This window comes from Falco peregrinus, chromosome 4 (assembly GCF_023634155.1).
Source record: "Falco peregrinus isolate bFalPer1 chromosome 4, bFalPer1.pri, whole genome shotgun sequence".
NCBI classification, from domain to species: Eukaryota; Metazoa; Chordata; class Aves; order Falconiformes; family Falconidae; genus Falco; species Falco peregrinus.
Window position 1 is genome coordinate 101,101,947 of NC_073724.1, and position 15,947 is coordinate 101,117,893.

General features: G+C 38.9%; 1 protein-coding gene across 7 annotated transcripts in view; it reads right to left on the bottom strand.

Moving 5' to 3' along the window:
• The window catches only part of SGCG (sarcoglycan gamma), a 138,797-nt gene that overhangs the window by 10,222 nt on the left and 112,628 nt on the right, over positions 1-15,947 (bottom strand). The gene's annotated exons all lie outside the window — the stretch shown is intronic.

Here is a 15,947-nt window from a genome sequence, read left to right on the forward strand (position 1 = left end):
GCATTTCTGCCAGCACCTACTTGAGGAAGAACAGGGTTACTGTAAGTGGACTGGACAGGTAGATGGACACTGCCTCTACAACTGTGGTGCACCCAACAACTGGTGTGCCCATAAATCCACACAGCTAACTCTTCCCCCCCCTTCCCCCTTGATTTTTGGTTAAAACAGGCTGATCAATTTTACCATCCAGAGAAGATTTTATGAAATGTAAGCCTGGCACTTCAGTGTTAAAGGAATGGTAAAGAATTTAGCATTGTATAGTGTATTAAGTATTTGAGTTAAATATGTTCTTGTATCAGTAAAAGAGAAACACCTATGTATTTTGGCCCCAACTCAGCTTTAAGTAAAAAAGAAAAGGGCCCTTGCACACAGGAGAAAATGTCAAATACAGTGGATTCGATTTATTTTACTTTAGATCATATTATTTCACAGCATTACGTTTGTTTAGATCATTAACCGGATATTGGTCTGGTGTTCACCTGTAGGGTGGGTTCTTTTTTGTGAAGCCCTTTTAAACACTGGAAGAACACAAGGTGGGTTCAGGCAGATCCTCAGTGCTGCCTAGTTCGTAATGTCTTTTCATTACAAGTTTTTCACAAAGCTTTCTGGTATTGATTTTTATGAAAGTTCATAAAATACAGTAATCTATCACTTCCACTTCTCTAATATGCTCAGTCTTTCTCCCATAGTGGTTTAGTACAATCAAAGTAAAAGGATCCACACAAAAAGATACACTCTCTCTCTCTCTCTCTATATATATATATATATAAAGGTTTGATTTGAAAAGAAAGTCGTATGAGGGAGCAGAAGACAATGAAAGATCCCATGCCCCTTGCTGCTTTGTAGGACTGAAGATGCAGCTTCACTCTTGTTTCTAGGCATCGATAGGGGAGCATGCATGGGAAATGCAGTATCAGAGAAAAGATTGAAGACTATGAAGAAAAAAGAGGAGATATAGAAAATGAAACTCAGAAGAGCTGAAGCTGGAATAATGGTACTTGCTCAACGGGTGTGTATTTCAATATTGTTCTTGTTTCCCTTGAACTTCCATGAAGATGCTACAGTAAAACATGATGACCACATAAGGATGTCTCCTACTTTTCTGAGTAAACAACTGTTTGACGCGCCTCTCAGTAAATGACCTCCATGACTTCTCAGAGTTAGAAAACATTTGAAAAAAAATCAGTGCTTTGACTATACTGTTCCAAGGCCAAATAAAGCCAGTACAGTGAGTCCAATAAGGTTGGCAGTTATGGCACAGAAGATCTGATCCTGCAAGCCTGCATTCCTGTGAAAGTAAGCACTGTGTGACTCCACTTGTACATGTGTAAGACTGGGTTAATCTTTTCCTGAGATTATGAATATATGTAACTTTTCATTCCTACTTTATTTTCATAGAATTGTAGAATAGTTTGGGTTGGAAGTGACATCTAGTCCACTGCCCCTGTCATGAACAGGGACATCTTTTATCCCTCCTGGCAGGAGCAGCTGAGTGAACTGGGGTTGTTTAGTCTGGAGAAAATGAGGCTCAGGGGGGACCTTATTGCTCTCTACAACTACCTGAAAGGAGGTTGTAGGCAGATGGGGGTTGGTCTCTTTTTCCCAGGTAAGAAGTGACAGGAAACAGCCTCAAGTTGACCAGGGCAGGTTTAGATTGGGTATTCCTTCATGGAAAGGGTAGTGAAGCATTGGAACAGGCTGCCCAGGGAGATGGTGGAATCACTATCCCTGGAAGCATTCAAAAACTGTGTAGTTGCTTAGAGGCATGGTTTAGTGGTGGACTTGACAGTCCTGGATTAACAGCTGTAATTGATGATCTCAAAGGTCTTTTCCAGCCTAAATGGTTGTATAGTTCTATGTTCTTCAACTAGACCAGGCTACTCAGAGCCCATCCAACCTGGCCTTGAATGTTTTCAGGGATGGGGCATCTACCACCTGTTCAAGTATTTTACCACACTCATCGTAAAAAAATTTCTTCCTTATGTCTAGTCCAAATCTTTTAGTTTAAAACCATTACCCCTTGTCCTATTGCAACAGGTCCTGCTAAAATGTTTGTCCCCATCTTTTTACCAGCTCCTTTTAGGTGCTGAAGGGCCACAAGCAGGTCTCCTCAGAGCCTTCTCTTCTCCAGGCTGAACAACTCACAACTGTCTCAGCCTGTCTTCACAGGAGAAGTGCTCCATCCCTCTGATAATTTTTGGGGCCCTCCTCTGGACCTGCTCCAACAGGTCCATGTCTTTCATGTGCTGAGCACTCCAGAGCTGAACACAGCTCTCCTGGTAAGGTCTTAGGAGAGCAGAGAGTAGAGGGGGAGAGTCACCTCCCTTGACCTGCTGGCCACACTTCTTTTGATGGCACCCAGGATATGGTTGGCCTTCTGGGCTGTGACCACATGCCAGCTCATGTCCAGCTTTTCAACTAGCAGTATCCCCAGGCCCTTCTGCACTGGGCTGCTCTCAATCCCTTCATTCCCCAGCCTGCTCTGACCCAGGTACAGGACCTTGCACTTGTCCTTGTTGAACCTCATGAAATTCACTTGGGCTCACTTCTTGAACTTGTCCAGGTCCCTCTGGATGGCATCCCATCCCTCAGGCATGTCAACTGCACCACTCAGCTTGGTATCATCTGCAAACTTGTTGAGGGTGCACCTAGCCCACTATGTCGTTGATGAAGATATTAAAGAGAACTGGTCCCAGTACGGGTCCCTGAGAGACACCACTTGTCACCGATCTCCATCTGGACATTGAGCTGTTGACCATTACCCTCTGGATGTGACCCAACCAATTCCTCATCCACTGAACAGTCCACCCATCAAATCTGTCTCTCTACAATCTAGAGCGAAGGATGTTGTGGGGAAACCACGTCCAAAGCCTCGCAGAAGCCCAGACAGATGACAGCCATAGCTCCTCCCTTGTCCACTGATGTAGCCACTCCATCATAGAAGGCCACTAGCTTGGTCAGGCAGGACTTGCCCTTGGTGAAGTCATGTTGGCTGTCTTCAGTCAGGTTCCTGTCCTCTATGTGCCTCAGCATAGCTTCTAGAAGGATCTCATCCATGATCTTCCCAGCCACAGAGGTGAGGCTGACAGGTCAGTAGTTCCCATGGTCCTCCTTTCTACCATTTTTCCAGTCACAAGGGACATCATCTGACTGCTATGACTTTTCAAATATCATGGAGAATGGCTTAGCAGCTACAACAGCCAGCTCCCTCAGGACTCCGGGACACATCTCATCATGTCTCTTAAACTTACAGATGTTCAGGTTTCTTTTCTTGAGGGAAACAAGAGTTAGGGGAGCAATGGCTACAGGCCTTATTACAGTCTATAAAGACACAGAAGCATTGAGGTTGCATAGGGGACAGCCTGTGAAAATGGGGCATAGAACACAGATGCTGCTGGCACGTAACCAAACAGCTTTTTCACATTAAGGAAGAAACCTTCTGATGCCTCTGGTGTACAGAAAAGGAGTCTTGCCGTGAATGCCTGCCCTCGAGTTCAAGTCTGACTTTGGAAAGGTGAAAGGGGAACTGAAATTAAATTAGGAAGTGATTGGAGGTTGTGGAGCAGAGGAAGAATAGGAAAGGTAAGAAATGAAGGAAAAAAGGCCCCAACCCACAAGCATAAAAGCAGGAAAAGGCAAATCTTTAACCTGTCAAGGAATTAATGTCATGAAAGTCAAAAAAGCAACCTAGAGGACTCTGTGGGCTTAACTGGCCTTGGTTCTCCGTAGGTGTCTGCTTTCAGCCCTGCTTTTGGAATGCATGTTAACCTTTAAAAGGCAATAGGAGTATATTGGCTTTTCGTTTAGTCTGAAAGCAGTCTAATTCACCAGCAACATCGCTAGACCTTGTAAGAGAGTAAACCATAGGCAGAGCATGCACTAGTTACACAGGAAAAAGAGATTGTTGGCATTTATTTATGGTCCGAAACCCAGAATTTCAAACCATGTTCTCTCTTTATGAGGAAGCTGGATTCCCGTTGACACAAGCTGAGCAAAACTAAGCTGGAATTGTAGAGGCGGATAGTGAGCAGCAGGCACACACCATTGCTGGCCAATTCCCACTCATATTCACTGATTTCCCAGCAGCTTGCTGTTTTGAGGTCAGGCAAGTGGGGAGCGCGATCAGGATGTAGCAAGAAGAATATGATTACCTAAAGCTACGGATCTTGGTCTTCTGCCTTCTGGCTTTTAGTTGTTTGCCAGCAAGTCCAAAGGAAAAGAAGGACAAAACAACAGGGCTGAGACCTCAGTCTTGGTATATGCCTAATTTCTGTTTTGTTTTGTAAAATTATTTTCTTTGGAATGGCTCCTAAAATTAGATCTTCTTGCAAACAGGAAAGATGAGTTTCACAGCATGTTCCAACAACCCTGTATATCTTAAGGACATGGAAGTATTAGTATTCAACAGTAAACTCTTGAAAGCTCTTATTGAATGTCACAAAATACAAAACAGTAATGACTCATTAAATCTTCTTCCCTGATCAGTTTCTGCACAGTAATGGAAACACAGCAGTTGCTTAGTCAAGCCTTGGCACAAAATTCTGGTTTGACATACCTACTGTAAATCTTTCAAAAGCTGACCGATTTTTCTTTCTAAAGTATCCCATGTTGCATCACAAGTACTGAAATTCCTCATTTAAAGGTGGAATAATTGCTTCCTACCTGGATGACGCTGTCTTCCATATTTCTTCCGTGCACTTGGATGCTCTAAGTATGAGTTTCACTGAGTTAAACTAAATGAACTATAATGAAAAAAATTGAAAAACAGCATCTATTTTCCCCTGTCAAGTCCATTACTTGGTCAATGGTTATATTACATCATCCCAATTTTTGTAGCTTAGTTCAAGGACCCCATTTTCAAAGGGTTATTGCTCCTGGGAGTTGCCTGCATTAGGACACATACTCCATTTCAGTAAGGCTAATGTCAATACCTACATCTCCCTTAACTGAATCTCAAGTTAGTCTATTATTTATGTGACTATAAAATATAATATGCAAACCAGTATGGTTTTAATGAATCAAAATTAATTAAAAATTATTTAGAATGAAAAAAATAACTTTTATGCACTTTCTTCCAAGTGCATCTGGCTATTTCTTTGTAGACAAATTTAGAGGAAAAGTTATAGCAGCACAAGATACAGCTTAATATGAGAACTGTACTTTCAACTTAAGCATGCCAAGGCTAATACCTCTCAAAAATGAAGTTTCTCTGCCAGTAATAAAAAACATCACCATCATCTTGCGAAAATAAAGAAAAGTTGTCTGATAATATCATAAGAAAACAGTGCACAAATGAATCCAGAGACACATACTATGAGGGTGACTGTTTAAGAGGCAAGTATACATACATAGGAACTGCATTAAAGAAAAATTAATTGGATGGAATGAAGCAGTTGTACATAAAGCACCCCATTTATCTAGTAATTATAAAGCTTTTCTAAAAACATCTTCAGTGGCACCATGTTGCAATTTGGAGACTGTAAAATAATGGAGTAATTAGTTGTAATCTGATTTTAAAATTAACTTTTTTTCTTGACTCTCTTCTGCTTATTGCTTAAATGCATTAATGAAAATGTCACTTTGGAAGGTCTATCATTTTGTCTCAAACCACTTGGGAATGTCTCAAAATGGGCTGGGCTTCGCTGGCAGTTTGTAACATCTCTAACCTCTAAAAAATAAGTCGCAAATGCACATTGTAATGCATGGAAACATCCTGAACACTTCAACAACAGCAGAGCTACTCTGAAATAATTACTCAAGGATGTGGTAGGGTCTGCTTTTGCTGGCAACATTCTTTCTTGGGACAATAATGTTCTTGACATTTACATACATACATATACTGACAGTCCTAATGAGTGAAGCACTAGCAGTTGTTACAAGAGGGCTACTAACAGAAGTATGGGACTTTTGTATGGCATGTGTAAAACTGCTGCAGGATTTTTTCTTTTTAAAAATAATTCCTTTTGGAAAAATAAAAATATGATTAAGTATTTTTTTCTGATATCAACAAGGTGTGAAGTGTTAATAAGGTATAGTTAGTTAGCTTAAAAATTAAACTCTCAAATCTATAACACATTCTGTATGATCAAGGAAATATCTTTTTAAAAGCTGCTTACATTTATAGCTAAATTTTCTGGAGGGCACAACGTTTATTGGATTCCCCTCCCAGATGTCTGCACTGGTAAGGGATAGGAGCACTTCATTACCTGACCACTTCATGGTTGAGTTCTCAGTTGTGGAGGTGAAAAAAAGCCCACTGAACCACTTTCCTATTTCCCTTTCTGTCAGCTCTCAGGAAGGAGCTGTCATCATAAGTGACACAGCTGGTCTTACTGTGCTTGGCTGGAATGAACAGGAGTCACAGTGAAAGGATAAAATCCCATTGATGCCAATGGAGTCAATATTTCATGAAGAGCCACTTGGTGGTGGAATGGAGAAACCAAGAAGTCAGATCATAAATACTCACTACCCTCAACTAAGCATAGCTCACCTACAGGGAATGAATTTTCTAAAGATAAAACAGTCTTAAAATGACCTTAAAGAATCCTGAGCCGCTGCAGTAATGGATTCTTAGACTTTTTGTGTGTTTTACATTAGATGATCACTGGATAGAAAAAAAAAAAATCATAATTAGATTCTGTGGATATATTTATTTGTCCATAGATAAAGGTATCAATTTATCCATGTATAATCCTGTATTTAAATTACTTTATCCACAAACTTACTACAGTCTTGTAACTCAGCTTGGATAGTGAGTTGGGTTTCTTACTTGTTCCACTGCTGAATCTGAGTGCCTAAATTTCAAGTATTACAACTTCAGAACCGAAGAACCCAAGAAACCAACCAGGACTGTGTTCCTTTAATGACTTCTTTGTTAAGAACTCCATGAAAGAAAAGCACAAACAATATAAGGTTTTTATCCTCTCTTATGCCTCAGGCTGTGGGCAATCTGATGATCCAAGATTAGAAGAAAAGAGAGATTGTGCTGTTTTCCTGATACAAATGTGCCGGTTTTTAAGCTTTAAGAAAGAAGTTAAATTACAAAATTTAATGGAATGGTGCAGAGCAGTACAGAAAAATCAGAAAAACCCTCAGAACAAGAATTGCTGGAGTCAATGGTACAACTGTAAAGGATAGTATACATGTGAATACAAGGATGGAAGGCTGACGCACAATTATTAGAACTAGTACAAAAAAGTCTGAATTTGATGCTATGCAGAAGGTTTTGAAGAAAGAAGAGTCAGAAAATTGATAGCAATGAAAACATCAAGACTGTACTTTGAAATTCTCAAAGTCTTTAGTGAGTATAAGACAGCTATGGATTTTTACCAACTTATAAGGAAAAAACACTTCTTTTAGGTAAATATGATGGTGTCATGACTTTCCTGAAAGGATAAAGTTCTAGCATGGCCAGGGCCTCCAAGCTAATTACTAGCCAGGAAGCACTCATTACCTTGTGCCTGATATCAAACAGGAGCCAGTAATTGGCAGCATTTGCTAATCCTAGTTACAAGGTTATATAAACTATGATTAACAATTTAGATGAATTTATGCAATATAGGGTTACAAGTGAAAAGCTTTACTCTGGGATTTGATCATCTCCCAGCACACTGCGTGGCCTTGTTTCTTATGATGAATTTTCATTCCTTCAGAGCTTAACCAAACATGGCATAGTCGATAAGTGCACGGTTCCTCTACAAAAAAAAAAAAAAAAAGTAGTTGCCTATACTAAGGAGTATAGGTGATCCCCCGTGCACTCTTCAAAATGAAGAGAGAGAAACAGGCAGTGCTAGGACATAATTACTCTGATCAGTTTTAGAGGTCTTATGGCTTAGGGGTGATCTCTGTGCACAAGCACAATTACAAAACCTGATCTGAATAACAGATGTTTTCAGTTCCCAAGGTTTTGTTAACAGAACTTGTTTTATGTAAGCGATATAAAAGAAATGTTCAAAGTTCTAAGACAAACGCACTTACATGTTCTCTTAAAAAGAGAATTAAACAGTAGCCAGTTTTATTGGTACTCTGAAAAGACTATGAGATTTAAAACATTTATAACCTACTCAGAAACACAGCAGATATGATTATTACAGTGTAGTTACCTGTTTACTAGTTCTCCATCCATCCTAAATATTAAGGTGTTTTTGCCTGTTTGTCCACTGTCACTCAATACAGTTGTTGAAGGAATGAAAACTAAAGATCGGAACTGAGATATGATTAAAATAGAAGCTTCTCTCAAGACTGACAGTTGTGATAAAGATGGTAAGCAGAGCTAATTCAAAAGAGGTCTCTGTGATGACCTCAATTTTATGATGTGCTGACTCTCCAGGTAATTAAAAACGGCCAAAGCTCCTCTGAATCTGATTGAATCTGGCACATCACAGATGTTTCCAGCACGGCCATCTTTTTCAAACGACTTTAATGATATTACAAAATAACTTACTGTATTATAAAATTTTACTGTCATATAATAACAGTATTTGCATCACTGTTGTAAAAAATCTGGTTAGTATTTTCATAAAATTACCCTCCAGGTTAAAATTTGCCATGCCTTTCTTTTATATATCTCAGGCTAATTTTTCTTTAATATGCAGAGGCACAGAAAGATTTCAAGCTAACTGGAATTCTTTGGTACATGCTGTTCATAGTGTCCACTTGTCCTGCATGAAAAGAAACACTCAAGTTAAGAGGGCTTTGCTGACAAGCAGGTCATACCCCTCCCCTCTGGTGATTCATTAGTACAGTGGCTGAACGCGCCAGATTCCTCACAACTGAAGTATCACAACTGCACACACAGGCTGAGGGACAGGAAAAAAAGTGTGAGTAGTGACAGTGCACATGTACAATATATCTTGGAAGAATTACTGTTGTTAGGAAAACCCTTTTTTCTTCCAGTGTTTGCCACATGCACGTCCTTATGGTGGGTGACTCCTGTTTCATGCCTCCCCCGCCAGCTCCGTTGATATACGTGCAGACAGGCGAAAGATAATGTAAGGGATGCTCTACCCAGCTCAGCATTACATCTTAGACCAGTGACAGCACAATCATAGACGTACAAATAGAGCTCCAGGTGGTCATCTGCAAGGTGTCTATAACTGTGACAATCATTAAAGAAGTTTTCACGGCAGCTTGCGCTCTGGTAGAGTATGCTGTAATCACTGATGACAAGTTCACTTTAGCAATCTCACTGAGCAGTCTGACATTGTCAGGTACTCAGTTCAACAGCGTAGGCGTAGAAATCATTGCGAGTTTGGTCTTTGCACTTCTGACATAAGCAGCCACAGAAAATACATAAATGACTGCCCCATACAGGCAGCAGAAGTAACTCTCTATTGATTTTAATGTGTTCAGTGACATCTCTGAAAAACTGAGGCTTTAGGAAGAGTATCAGCCACCTGACTGGCTTAAGTCACTTATGACAGTGGGCAGAAACCTGGCCAGTGTTCAGGGAGACCTTACCTGGCAAAAAGGACACTGACATCAGTGCATGGATCTCCCCTCCTCCTGTTATGGAGGTATCTCTCTGTTGCTCACCAGTTTCAGAGGCCAGCAGTCCTCTGCAACAGGACACATGCTGTAGGTGCTCAGGAGAGCAGCTCTGACTGCCAATACATCCATGTGCAAACAGGCTCACTAGGAGACCCGAGCCTCTGTTGCCACTGGACACCAAGTGTCCCTCCTACCTCAGGAGCGAAACCCCTTCCGTGAGAGCAGTACAGAGTCCCTCTGAAGACTCAGAATGAGAGAAGGCAGGATGACCTCATCTGCAGAGGTAAGTCTATCTCCTGTGGTCATATGGTCCATAGGTAAGACGATATCTATGCCCTGCAGGTTCATAACTAAACTGCAATGAACAAGATTTTGCAAGAAAATGGGTCCACACAAATAGCTCGTAACATAAGACAGGGAAAAGAGACTGTGCTTGGAAAATTCTTTTTGCTTTAGGATTAATATTCTCAAGTAAAATCACTGCTTAAAAGACCAGATGTGAAGCAGTACCCAAACCTTTGCTAATAAGGTATTTTTAAATACCTGAGTGAGAAACGCTTCTGAAAAGGTGATAAACATGATGCCCTGTATCATCTGATCCTTCTAAACTATGCCTTTTCACAGATTTGAAAAGATTTGAGTCCATCAGATGAATGGAAAGAAATTTGTTAAGCTTCTAAAAAAAAGTATTTGATGATGTTCTTAGTTAACCTGAATACAGTAAGGTACATGAGTGCAAATTTATATCTAGCAAATTAATGCCAGGGCTCATAGAACTGCATTGAAGTAGAAATATCTCACTAGTCAGGGAGCAGAGATGCTTTACAAACACTGAATCATAACTGCAGACTTACTTTTCCATTACATAATTCATTCTCTTCTGACTGGGCTTTTGATTTGCATAATGAATGCAAATAAAAATCACCGTACTTCAGCTAGACAGTATTTTCAGGCAATTAGCATGTAAGCATTAGTATTACTAGTATGATTAAGCAATGATCTAGCAATTATTTTTATCCTGGTTGCCTTTTATACATCTATTTCCAGATTTCCTTCATAATTCTTATGCATAGGGCCATAAAACCCCACAACTTCAGTTTTCAGCCCTTCTGTCTTATTACAGTTTAACCCTACCAAACACTTCAAAAGAAAATCATATTATCAATGGAGAATGGAAAGGATGAAAGTAAGCCTTCATAAAGAATCAGAGAGAAGTAGAAGCCATAAGAAAAGTTGAGTTATTGCATGCTACAGAAAAGAAGTGAAAAATAAAGAGGATATACTTATTCTGAATACATAGATAGGGAGGTCTACCAGCAACCCATCAGTACAGTAACCTACCTCAACCAAATACCTAGAAGGCAATAACCTGAGGGCATAATTATACAATATTCTATAACATTAAGTCAAAAGCTAGAAAATACATTCTGGTATGTTTTTAAGTGCCGGGCATAGGTATTTTATTAAAATATGAAGCAATGCTTCTGAAATTATATATTTAAGGTTTTTGTGAATGCCAATATCGTGCATTTGTTTAAAATACATGTTTCCCTGGGAAATACTGAAAGCTTTTCAGAATATACCCATACGCTGTTAAATACACCCATATATATACACACACACACATCTAAAATCATACCCTGACAAAAGCTGACTCTCTGAAACAGTGACATCATTCCTGCTATAGTGCTTTTCAGATCCAAGAAGGGTGGAATGATGTGGGCCACTTTGGAACACAGATGTAAACTCTCAGTTGAAGTACTGGCAAAATACCACAAAAGGTACTAAAAGTGATTTCCTACAGGATCTGTGCTCAGAAGGCGCAGTGCTGGCTGTCAGACATCCATATACAGCAAATATGAGAACGAAGCCAGTACTCATTCATGAGCATTATATTCATTATGCAGGGTATACAGTTAGTTAATAAATGGAAAGATGACGCATCTGTAAGCACATTTCTCTAAATCTGGGAAATGCGAATGCTCAGTTCAGAAACATTCTTCTGAGACTGAAGAGGTTTGCTCATCCATTGTTTTCCCTTAGAAAACTGCAAGCCATGTGGATCACAGAAGTGAACAGTATCGAAATGACAAAACCATGTATGAATTGTGTGTTTTTCAGGGATATAAAATATAGGAGGAATAGAATAATATGCTAAATAATATTCTAAAGTGCTATAAATTATCAGAAAAACATGTTGCCATCAGACTGGAAATAGGTCTAAACGGAGACACTGGTTTTCATATAGAGACTGTTACTTGGTAACTGGGGATATAAAAGGGTACGTGTGCTGTCATGAAACTCCAGATAATATCAGAAGAGGTTACTTCCAGTACCTAATATGGAACCTGGGGAGAAGCTGGCTTTTACGGAATTGGTATGAATATCTCTGTCTACAGCAGCCAGTTCCATTAGTTGCTGTTACGGATTTCTCACCTACATTTTGAGTCACAAGAGACACCTGAAAACAAGCTTCTATAATTCAGTTTGAATTCCTTCTTTTGGAAAGCAAGGTACCTGTTTTCATTAAAACTTTGCCATGATCCAGTCAGAGGTGGCAGCTAAACTTTAGAAAATCCCCAGAAGATCTGACCAAGGCAAGTTCCCATCATGCCAAATGCACATCCAAGTACAATAGCTGTGGCCACTTTCATGAAGAACCACGGAAAAGGTAATGCTTTCTAACTTTTTATAATATTCTAAATAATATATATATAATATATTCTAATAGATGCTTTAATATGTATAATGCTATGTTACATACAATACAATCCTATTGATTCTGCTATTCAGCAAGGAGTTTTGAAGCATCCATCCCCTCCTCATCTTGAGGGGAATGAAAAGTGTATCTGTTATCTCTATTTACCAGACTACAAAATAGTTCAGCAGGAGTAAAAAGCTGTATTGGGGCAAAGTCTCTGTTGAATGTCAGTCTTTGCACAACCGAGTAATCTGGCAAGAAACAGAGCAAACAGAGCAGATAATCTAGTGGTCAGGACATTCATCTGGTTCTTCCTCCAGGATTACTTTTTAAATCCTAACTGGACCCCCCTGGTCTCCTCCTACTCTTGGCTGAATGCCCTAAGCACAGGAATAACTTGTGCTTCCTCTTGCTTGCTCTCCTGAGGTCCTGTGACGACACCGATGAACAGGTTCAGCCAAAGGAGAGGGAACGTGACCCAGTAGGTCGGCACTTGCTGTCACAAAGACAGTCAGGTGCCTACACAGCTGCTAGGTGCAGGAATGCATCAGGCAACTGAACTGCACAGAGAAGTAGGAGTCCAGACGTACTTCTGTTCTAACTAATTACAACTTGCTAATTTTAACCAGGTACCCCCTCAGCAGTGTTTGTGTGTGGAGGATATTTCCTGGATATATCCAAATTTTCCCATTGACGGTAAACATGTCATTGAGATGTTTGTCAGACACTGTTTTTAGGTCTCCACTAAGTCCTAAGTTTTAACAAATTTTGTAAATGGAAACCAGGTATCTTACTTAGATATAAGAACTCCAGGAAAGAAATTAAAAAGCAAGCAATGTTATTTTAAACCCAGAAAAGCTTCAATTTTGAAATGTAATTTTTTTTTTTGTTATAACTCTTTCTACCAGCTGGAAGTAGGTGCAAGACATCTCCTTTTCTTTACGGGTGAGTCATGAATTCAATCTATTAGGCTGAAAAGGACTCTATATGCTTCCTTCAAATTACGGAATGAAAAGACCGTTACTGACCACAGTATAATTGCATTGCTCTGTCTCCATTACTTAGCTATAAAAAGATACGTTCTAACACACTTATCTGTTTCCAGAAAAGCAGTCTATCTTGAAATTCAGCATTTGGACAGGAAAGCCAGCAGAATGTGTAATTCAGAAGGCCATTTGTGTCAGCTTTGTTTGCAATCCTGCCCTAAATCTGAATGTCAGAGAATGAATGTGGCCTCTGTTCATATGACACAAGCTGAAAAGTTATGAGCATTAACAGCTTTCCAGTCAGCTCCTTGAAACATGCAACTACATTTGAAGTGGGTGGGTTTTCTTGAAGCAGTTTTCCCTATATTTAATGCTGCACACCATAATGCTTTATATCACATTCACCCAGCATATCACATTCCTATGGCACAGCACAACCACTGAAGGAAAAATAGAGGAAAAATAGCAGAAGATTAATAGATGGTGAAAGTGTGGAGGTAAGGCTTGAGGTGAGCAAATAAGTTATATTACCTGTAACTGGGTACTTGCTACCTTAATCTGGAAATGAAGCATATTGAACTTCAAAATAAAAGAAATACTTAAAATTGCATTTTAAATTTTCATATTGAATTGCTTTTCAGTTGGTAGATTCCTGTATTTAACAGTATGAAATGAAACAGAATATTTATAAAGCATTACAAAATAGCTATTCATTGGTAAACTTGTCTGAGCTCCTTCATAACGGCATATGCATTAATTTTGTTTACCCTGACGTTTAAGATTACCCTTGGAAGTAACCTTTTTCCAGCACAAACTTTGTAAATTGATCTTTTCTGCCTACTTCTTAACTTTGCGTCTGCACTGCAGACAAAAGCATTTACTTCCCGATCCTCCCCAGAAGCCCTCCATGAAATCACTGCCATCTCTGCTTTCAGACTTGACACTGATTATGGGTAGTAAAGACAGAAAAAACCCATATTAAAAACATTAAAGGACTGAGGCATTTTGAACTACTCTAGGTAAGAGCCTGCTAGGGCATGAGCGAGTGGCGCACACATCGCACAGCTTCATGCCCTGATATTCAGCATTTTTCTTAGGGTTAAGCTAACCCCGTTTCTAGTGCAGGTGTTTAGCAGCTCTGGGGTTTTTTGAAATACTAATGTCAGTTGCAATTGTCAGTGTTGATGTGGCCACATACACACTTCCTTGACATCGTAATAATTATTAGCCAACTTCTGTAAACTCTGGAAGAATCTGTACTCCCCACTGTTTTAAGTTAACTAAAGACAGAATTGAATGGGATTTTAGTAGTTACACCTGAGCTCTGCTAACACATAGCAACATTCTAGATCAAAATATGTGTTCATAGTTGACATGGTAAAAATCACTAAAGAGATAAGCCACAGGGTAAACTCATCCATGCAGGAGAGCTTATGAACGCTGTGAATTAGTCTTAGTGTTTTCCTTCAAATGATACCCTATTTCAAAAACAGGTGAAAAATTTATAATAATGATAGATGTATGTAGTCTGAAAAACTGTAATTGTTTTTAAACAAGTGCAGGTAAGAACTTGACACATAACATAGTATGACGGATGTAGAACAAAACTTAAGTTTTAAGCCTATTAAAATGTTCTTAATTGACGATACATTTGAAGCAAAGTAACAACCACTGAAAATAATTAATATGTATCCAATTAAAATTTGCAGAGACTGCCTTGACTTTGTAATTACAGAATTCAAAGTCTACTTTATCAAAATTGAGATAATCACAGGAAATGACAAGTTTCTAACATAATGAATCCAATCTCTACAAAACCAGACAATCTGTTCAGTACAATGCAGAATCCTTACATATTGGTCAAAGTCTGTCACATCCAAATTCTATCACAGTAGAAGGAACACTTTTTTGAAAGTGGACATCAACATGTAAAACCCAAGCTCATTCTGTCTTCAAATGCAAGCACAAGGTATCTTGCTGTAAGTAAATCTTGAATATCAAGGAGAAAATTAAAAGAAGTGTCTTAATAGTCTCCCTCTCATTTGAATTTTCAAATCGAGAATGGCAGTCACCAGGATACAGTGTTCTTGATAGCTTTAATCATCGTCCACTACTCTCTAATAGTTATCCCTACTGGAGAAGAAACACTAAGAAAAGAAGTTATGACAGAAAATAGCAAACTGCCAAAGTATGAAAGGACAGAAGTATAATTGTTAAAAAGATCCTGTTTCATTTCAAATTTTCCTTTGAACTGGCTTACAAAATGAAATATAACATGTTCATTAACAGAATGTAATTTGAGTTTATTACCTCATCATCACCAACATATAAACTGATTTGGAATACTCAAAATGGCATAGAATAACGCACAAAGAAACGGTATCCCAGAATTAAGGCTCTCCGAAACATACAAAGTAGTTTATAATGATTTTCTCAACTCAAACTGCTCTGTAGTCATACAGAGATTTGCACATTTCCAAATTTTTCTTATTAATCTGCTTCCTCAGATTGCAACTAGTTTCTAAAAATCTTAACTAATTATAGGCTGATGAGCTGCTGCAGACAAGGAACTTCTATTGTAACACAGTAGAAAGTGTCATACTTAAGTTTTCAAAGCTGAAAAATAGAAGTTTACAGAAAAACATGCCACAGTCTATTATGTGGCTTTAAATATTCACCATCAGCAATATATCATTCATAAGATTCAAAAATGCAGAGCAATGTATAATTTTTCCTTCAAAACAATAACTTGTCATGTAAAACTGAAAGTC